The following is a 9689-nucleotide window of genomic DNA, read 5'->3' as shown; positions in this document are numbered from 1 at the left end:
AGTAGCTGTACCAATTAGAAAGTCCACCGACATTGCACAAGGGATCTCTTTTATGATTTTTATAATCAAATATCTGTTTTTCCAACGAGGATGTCAATTTTAAAAGAAAACGATCACGTGAGCTGTCTGCTTTTCCTCACCTTTTTGTACCCTTGTAAAATTGCTCCCCCATCTGTGTTGTCCTTTGCCATGTGATGTGGCAAGGAGTCCAGTGAGGCGATTAAGGCTGTAGCATCTGAGATTGAGACTACGCGCTTTTAGTACAGCTCTTCCCCTTACCAACCAGGGTCACTTATTACAGGCTTTGTGGCTCTAGTTTTCTCATCTCTAAAAAAGGAGATGATAATAACTACCTAAGTCATAGGGTTCTTATAAAGTGTAAATGTGATAGTTCATGTACACTTGGACCAGTATTTGACACTTAATAATTACTCAAAATATTTTATGTATTTTTATTATTATTAATATTGAGAGCAATGAAGAAAGTACTAGGGATTTCAATGAAAATTTTTCCAATGAATATTTATGGATAAGGATGACTGAATATCGTTATAACTGATTTCCTAACTTGAGAACCTCTGTTTACTGTGACACATAGCCTGTAAGAATTGAAAACTTTTTCAGAACGATGAGGACCACAGAATGAGTCCTGTGATCCAGGTCTTGTTTTAAGTAGCTTGCACTGCTGATTCAAGAGATACATTTGCAGAGCATTGCTTGTTTTGAAACACCTCAACTCTATAAGGAAGGTTCCTTTTCTAACCCTTCTTTATCTATGTGATATTTCCTCATCGTGTGATTTCACCAGACCAAAATTGCCGATAGAATCAGGCCATTTCTGCTGTGAATACACTGTTCATTAGTGAAATTTCTTTTCATCAGAAACTAACCCAATTGACATGAAAGTAAAAGGGAGAACTATTTTTCTTCTTTTTTTTAAATATATTTTCATGTTTAATAAAAATGAATTCAATTTTGCTAATGTTTAACATACAGATTGAAAATGGGGGTCTCCTTCACTTGGTGGAAAACAAGGGGTCACATGGAATTTTTGCTAAGTAAAATATTCTGAAGGGAAAATGAGAGTTCTACCCACCACAGGGGAGAACAAAGGGACTTTTCAGCAAATTGTTACAGACTGCACTTGATATGTGTTCATGGCATCTGTTATCTAGTACTTTTTTTTCTTTTTTTTAATACTAACTACCATATCAATAACGTTGTCAGGTTCTATTCAATATCCATTCTTGCCTCTTTCTTTGATAACAGAGCCCTGATAGTATTCAGACTGGCCATATGTCCAGCTAAAATATGGCGCTCCCAGGTTTCCTCAAAGATAATCATGACCATGTGACCAAGTTCTGCCAGCGAGGTCTAATGTGGTGCGCTGACGTGGACACCGGCCCGCAGTGTCCACGGCGTTGTGGCTGAGATGACACAAATTCACATGGACTACCAAGTCCTGTTGAGGAAAAGGGATGGCACGGCCACTCTCTCAAGAGGAGAGCACCCCAATCCTTGCCTTGACAGGCTTTTATTGGCTTAACTTGCATAGGAATACAGGGCGTATATGGAAAGCTCATCAATCATTGTCAGGCAGAAATGATCTAACAATAGATAACATTCAAAAAACTCTAAAAGTTTATTCTGAGTCAGAGTCAGATAGCTAAAGGACCATAAAACTTTGGGGAAACAAATTCATTTCATGCTTGGACCCTTATCATTTAAACTGAGGGTATTAGCTCAATTTAACAGGCTAGAAGGATTCCTATAACTAGACATATCAACAGTCATAATTCTCACTATAAGTTATTCATTTGATGTCTGGACTTCCACCTCCCTTTTGTGCAAGTTTGGTTAGTCCACCTCTGACAGTCAGCTTTATCCTTCAAGAATGGCCGTGGTAGTGTTCTGAGCCGGCAAGTTCATGTCTTCATTCAAGACCTACTGCTTATTATGTGTTACTTTGTATTATTAGGTATTACCTATTATATCCCAGGTACTGTGATAGTCCCTAAGGATACAAAAACGAGCAAGACAATTCTTTTAAAGAGTTTATAGTTCGGAATTAGCTACAGATGACAGTTATAATGCATTGCGATACGTGGCCTGATACTATGGAAGTGACACAGTAACCTGGGATCTACACAGTGTGGGAATGTAACATAGCTCTAGTTCAGCAAGACTTTCTAGGGGAAATGACATCTGAGGAGGATAAGTTGGACTAATTAGAAGAGTAGGTGATAATGTAATAAGTTTATTGTGAGGGTGGGGATGAGGATGAGAACACTGGTGATTCATGAAAGGAAACCATATTTGTAAAGGCCTATGTTTCATCAGGAGTTGGGGAGTAACTGCTAATACAACTCCGTCTACCAGCTAGCTGGGCCGCTGTCAGCAGACTTACAAAGTTACGATAAAATAGATCTAACTTTTGAGACATACTTGATTTCTCATTCTATAACAACAAATAATCTTTCTCTTTGACCTCTTTTCTTTGTCAAGAGCCACTTAAACAGACAGGAAACCGAATTCTAGGCAGTCAGTGGGGCTCCTCTTACTTAATCCTCTGTGACGTCATCTTGCTTTGTTTCCTCATGTTTTGAGAAAGACTGTTATCTACCAAGAACCGTTGCTGTGGCAGTTCTGTCAAACATGAGTCATTCCGGAGACCTTAATATATGTAGCACCCTTCACTCATTCAAGAGTTCTCACTATGTGTACCGTTTGCAAATGACACATAGTTCAGGGATTTGGAGTCTGCCATTGGAAGCCTCTACCATTATTCTGTAAAATTTTGTACATGGAACCAGAGAATGACTTTCACAGTAAAAGCTGAACATAACATTTTTAAGGATTTCAACATGAGAAGGCAAACTAGTACAGAATGATATTGGGAACAGTGTAGACTCACAGGAAATACTGACATATCCCGCATGCGAAAGCACAGGTGTGTGATCTGCATTCTACTCAGCACCGTGGCGGAGTGGCAGGTGAGGGTGTGATTCTCTGACTCTCCTAGATCATTAACATGTGGCCCTGTAGCCACCGTGAATTTGTTTTAAGGACATCTTCCCTTCAACTTCTTATATACTCAAGGTGTACAAAACATATCTTGGAAAAAAATCAAATGTTTTGTTTATGAGATAAAACGCTTATAATAACTATAAAAATAGCTAATACAACTGAGCCTTTTAAAATTATTTTTGGAAGGTCAATGAATAAAAATAACTGACTAAATCACAGAAATTAAAAGAAGTTGTATTCATCTCATTGTTAAATTTTCAAAGTACTTACTGGGCATGATTAATTAAAATCAATACGAAAAGTGTGCATAAAGTAATTCAGAACAACCTTCTGTGTCCACTACCACTCCCCCCAGTGCCATTTCTCAGATGTAATCACTGGTATCCATTTGTTTGGGGTTCTTCTGGTGGTTTTTATAACTTTACATAATAATATAGTGGTAGCTCTATCCTTGAATTCACTTTTAGACATTATTAAGTTCCACCAACAAAGGAAAAGAAATGAAATGCCTAACACTGTCTCCCAATCCCATTTGGTTCCCATTTTTTGGTAACATACAGCATAGTTGTATTCTTCTTTATTAAGTTGCCTATATAAAGGACTTTAAACAATATACATAAAACACTGTTTTGGATTTATTGACTTTACATAGGAAATTTTGACTCCCTCTAAATAAAAAAGAGAAATGAATGCATCTTACTTTTTTTCTTTCTTCACTTTTTCACTTCCTAATCTCTTTCCTGACTTTATTACATTAAGATTGCCTTATTTTTTAACTCTAATATCCTATTCTATTACTATAATTAGGATCACTCTGCTTTTTTATGTAGATTATAGAATCAAGTAATACAATGCACCTGTGAAGAAAGATGTAATTTAAACTCTGCTCCTCAGAAGAGAGTCTGCCAGGAACCTCCGTCTCTCAGCCTAGTTTAAAGTGTCTATTCTGTTTCCTTCACTTCTCGGGAGTTCTCTGCTACTCTGTATTCTCTGCTACTCTTTTTTGTACCACATGGCATTCTCTTTCATGTTCTTCCATTAATTTTTTTCCCTCCTAGAGTATCTCCTCAAATACACTTTTTTACATTGGGTGTGTGAGCAGTTAATGTTCCAAGTCCTTATACATCTTAAAATGTATTTTCTTTTACATTAGATTGATAGTTGGCTGTGTATCACATTCTAGTTTCAAATTATTCTACTCGGAACATTATAGTCACTGCTTCATTACCTTCCAATGTTCAGTGTTGCTGTTGAGAAGTTCAATATTATCAGTCTGACATGTTATCACACCTTTTATTTATCTCTGTGAATACTTTTAATTTTAAAGCATATGGTAATGGTTTTTGGATGTTGTTTTTAAATTAAGTAAAAGATTAGCATTCCATCCTCATGAATTATTAAAGCTTTCAAGTGTGTAAGTAAATTTAAGTTTTCCAGCTGTAGTTTTAAGTGAAATTTTAGTGCAATAAATAAAAAAGCTTAATAACTCTGACAATAAAATGCAGAAGGGCCGAGTTAAAATTTCTTGATGTACCTTTAAGTGGGAAATGTATTGGGATGCATTTTTCCATTTTTATTATCAAATATTCTGTACAAACAAAAGCATGTTTATAATGTATATGTAATTTAACAGGGGAAGTGTTAAAAAAGAAAGAACACTTGGGTATTATTTATTCCCTAACTTCAGTATAATTGTTACCCACATGATGTTAGGAAATCATTTGAGATAGATTCCTCATCGGAGGTAGTAATTCTTTTCCCAGATGATTATTATTTAAACCACTGGCTTTCACACTTACTATTTTCTTCTACATGTTTTTTAATGCAGGTAAAAAACATAGAGCTTCAATAGACTTCAGCAGGACCTTGACATAAAGAGGAACTGTGTGGGATCCAAAGAAAGAGCCAGACTGGACTTTCTATGAACACCTTGTATACTGCGTCTGAGTCATAGCCATTTTGTTGACTGTTTACTTTCCCTGTTGTCAGCACTATAGAGCTGACACCAATGGCCTGGAAGTGAGTTACACACTATTCTTAGGTTATTACGACCAGCTCTTGATAACTCGGGGACTCATCATGTACTTTGTGAATTGGTTTCTTTTCCATACTGTGGCCTGCAATATGGTCTTATGCTGAGCATCAGACCCCTTAAAACCAGAGCGTTCATCAGTGTTAAAGGCCAAATAAGGGTAATGAGAAAAGACTAAATTCAGACTGCAAGTATGTTACTGACTTCACTCAGGTTAAGAGATTTGACCAATCTTTGGTGGACATAGAAATCTGTTACCTCTGTGGTACTTTCTAACTTAAAATTCTTATGTATATTGGAGAGGAAGCTTAAGTTTTTGGTTAAAGTGATGGAGACAATTATTAGCCAAGAAAAAAAAAGATACCTTGATTTTTGATGGAGAGGATCTAGTAATTAGAAGGGCTTATACTCTGTATTTTTATTTAATATATAGAGTTATCTAAACAACACAGAATATCACCAACATTAGGGAAATGCAAATCACAACCTCAATGAAATATCACCCTATACCTATTAGAATGGCTATTATCTAAAAGGCAATAGATAATAAGTGTTTTCAAGGATGTAGAGAAAAGAGAACCCTAGTGCACTATTGGAGAGAGTGTGTAAATTGGTGCAGTCACTATAGAATACATGATAAAGTTTCCTCAAAAAATTAAAACTAGAACTACCGTATGGTCCAGCAATTCCACTTCTAGGTGTGTATCCAAAGGACATGAAACCAAATCATTATCTTGAAGAGACCTTTGCTCCGCCATGGTCGCTGCCTCATCATTCACAATAGCAAAGACACGGAAACGGTCTAAGTGCCCGCTGGTAAATGGGTGCGGAAAATGTGAAAAAATATGTATGTACACACAGTTCAACATAGTATGTACACACACACTATGTACACACAGTTATAGTATTCATACATAAAAAAGAAGGAAATGCTGCCAATTGAAACGACATGGACGGGCTTTGAGGGCACTATGCTAAATGGAATATGTCAGACACAGAAAGACAAATACTGTATGATGACCACACTTATGTGTAGAATGAAAAAAAAGCTGAACTCACAGAAACAGAGAGTAAAATGGTAGTTGCCAGGGGCTGGGAGGGTGGGGAAAAATGGGGAGATTTTGCTGAAAGGGCTTAAACTTTCAGTTATAAGATGGATAAGCTTTGGAGACCTAATTCATGGCATGCTGACTGATAAAACAATTAAAATAGCCCTGACTGGTATGAGTGGATTGAGTGTCAGCCTGCACACCAAAGGATCGTTGGTTCAATTCCCAGTCAGGGCACATGCCTGGGTTGCAGGCCAGGTTCCCAGTTGGGGGCATATGAGAGGCTACCAACCACACATTGATGTTTCTCTCCCTCTCTTTCTCCTTCCCTTCTCCTCTCTCTAAAAGTAAATAAATAAAATCTTTTAAAAAACAGTTAAAATAAAATAATACAGAATAATAAGATAAATATCAAATAAAATGAACATTATTGAGTAGTATATAAAAGTTTAAATTTGGGGGCCTGTCTTTAAATCTTGATATTTCTATTTCATTTGTGTATGACTTGAAAAGTTACTTAATCTTTGATTGCCTCAATTTACCAGTCTGCAAAACAGCGGTGTGATTGTGTCTCAATATACGGTTGTGAAGGTTAACTAAAATGATCCATGTACAACACTGTATTTGGCTACTTACAACATGCAAAGACTTTTTTTCTTAGATGCTTTTCCCTCTCTCTCTTTGCCTGAAACACATTTTCTCACTCACTATCTTTTCTTTAGCCTTCAGTTAGGAACTGATTCCTCTAATGAAGCCTTCTATGATTTTTGCCCTCAAATCCAGATTGCGTGCCCCTTCTATGTGTTTCCAAGGCATCCTGCGTTTTCTCTACATATTGTTATCCCTTGTGACTGCCGTTGTTCCCGTCTGCACTGAGATCTTAATGAGACCAGGGCAGTGTTATCTTGATTGAATCTTCAGTGGAGGACCCTTTATTTACCGAGGTCTTAGCACACAGCTTAGCACAGAAAAGTGCTAACTAAATAATTATTTAGCATTTGTATAGTTCATTAGGAATATTTTCTTCATCCACACTTATACAGTCACTTGATTTTTCCACCAAGGTGACAAATCAGCTCATGGGGGAAAGGACAGGTTTTTTTGTTTGTTTGCTTTTTAACAAATCTTATTGCCACAACTCGATATCCATAAGGAAATAAATGTATAATGCTACTTTCTCACTTAACTTATGAAAATTAATTCCAGATCCATCCTAAATCGAACTCCTGGAACTTTAAAACTTCTTGAATTGTTCTTTTGTACAATATTCACTAGCCACAGGTGTCTACTTGAATTAAACAAAATTTAAACATTTGTTTCTCAGTCATACTAGGCACATTTAAAGTGCTTAGTAGCTAGATATGCCTCCAGGATATTGTACTGAATAGTGTAGTCATCTAAAAGAAAATGTGGAAAATTCTTTATGATTTTGGCATGGGCTAAGATTTTCTGGACAAGAAAGAAAAACACTAAACTGTAAAAGAAAAAAAAATTTTGTATTTTTTCAAAATTTCTGAGTCTCAAAAGTCACCATTAAAAAAAGAACAATCTAACAATAGCCAGGGGGGAGTGGGGAGGGGACAGTGAGAAGAGGGGATTACGGGAACTACTATAAAGGACACATGGACAAAATCAAGGGGGAGGGTAGAGGTGGGGGGGGTTGGCTGGGGTGGGGTAGAGGGATGGGGAGAAAAGGCATACAACTGTAATTGAATAACAATAAAAATTAAAAAAAGAAAATAAATAAACCCACAGATTAGAAAAATATATATAGCACACATATCTGACAAAGAGTTTGTATTTAGATTAACAAAGAAGTCAGTCAAAGTGACAATACAAAAATGAACCATCCCGTAAAGCAAAGGGCAAAGACATGAAAAGACATTGTACCAAAGAATATATGAATGAGCAATACATGAATGAAAAGTTACTCAATATCATTAGTCATCAAGGAAATGAAAATTAAAACCACAGTGAGATACTATTTCACAACCACAAGGAGGTTAAAATTGAAAAGACTGACAACATAAAATGTTGGTGATGATGCAGAACAGCTGTCTCGCCTTCGTTGCTGGTGGGAGTGTAAAATGGTGCTACTACTTCGGGGAATTTTTGGCAGGTTTTAATAAAGCTAAACTTACATCTAACTTGTGACCCAGAAATTCCACTCCTATGCATTTATTGAAGAGAATGTAGAAGGCTATTCACAGCAACCTTATTAATAATTGTCCCAGATGGAAACAATGCAGTGCCCATCAACATCAGAAGCGATAAACAAATTCTGGTATATTTGGATAGTGGAATGCTACTCAGCAATAAAGAAGAATGATACAGACCATAACATGGCTGAACCTCAAAATCATCATATTAAGTGAAAGCACTCAGACACAAAAGCTTAAATACTATATTGTTTCAATTATACCAGGTCCAAGAATAGGGAAAATGAGTCTGTGTGTGTATTCTGTGCCATTGAGTGTGGTCCGACTCCTAGCAACCCTGTGAATGAGTGACTCCACGATGTCCTCGGCTCAGCAGCCGTGCTCAGCTCCTGTAGAATAAGCCTACTGCTTCTCGCATTTGGTCTTCCTCTTTTCCCACTGTCTTCTGTTTTTCCCAGCTTTCTGGCCTTTTCCAAAAAAACCCTGCCTTCTTATCATGTGCCATAAGCTGGACAGCTTCAGTTTTGTAATTTTTGCTTCCAACGATGTTTCAAGCTTAATTTGTTCTAGAACCCACTTGTTTGTCTTCCTGGTGGTCTATGGCATCTGTAGAGTTCTCTCCTGACGTCATAGTTCAAATAAATCTATAGTGGTATCATTCAGAAAGTGGATGCTACCCATCAGGGGAGTAATGAATTGGAAAGTGGCCTAAAGAACTTTCCAGGGTGATAAAAATATTTAAATGTGGTTTTCGGTGATAGTGACATGAATGTATTGTCCATGTCAAAACTCCTCAAACTTAGGTCAGGGGTCCATAGTAAGACCCCAGGTGGGAATTCAGGAAGGGCACAAATTCAGGGTCCCAGTAGGAAGAACAAAATAAAGGTCTAAATACTGGAACTATGTCAGCATACAGTTACCATAATCAGCGAGGACTGGAGGAGGCACCAGTCATAGAAGGACCAGCAGCAAACATGGTTTGATGTTCAACCACTATACTGGTGGTCACATACACTTTAAAATGCCCTCTACCTCACTGGAAACACAATTGCCCCTAGTGTATGGTACAGGGGTGGGGTTGTTAGAGGAGCTGTGAGAGCAAAGCGCTGACCAGATACATGGGAACTTGAGACTTAGACCCCACACTTACATGGCCACAGCGAGATGCCCCTGCCCAGCTTAGGTAACAGTCTCTCCTGCTCCATCGCTTCTCCAGAGCTGAGTTGGGAGGACTGAGGTTTCTGTACACTCCCCAAGTTTTTCATGAAAAAACAAGTTTCGACACCTTTTCCCCTCCTATCTCCTCCTCTCCACATTCCATATGCTAACTTCTCCCTAACCTTGCTTAAAGATGTGATTATTTCCTAACAACTTACAAAGATAGCAAAACAGAATCTCACTGTTAAAAGCTGTTTGACAGAA

The sequence above is a fragment of the Desmodus rotundus genome, chromosome 4, assembly GCF_022682495.2.
Source record: "Desmodus rotundus isolate HL8 chromosome 4, HLdesRot8A.1, whole genome shotgun sequence".
In the NCBI taxonomy this organism is placed as follows: domain Eukaryota; kingdom Metazoa; phylum Chordata; class Mammalia; order Chiroptera; family Phyllostomidae; genus Desmodus; species Desmodus rotundus.
The sequence above is the reverse complement of the archived record's forward strand: the minus strand, read 5'-3'. Positions refer to the sequence as shown.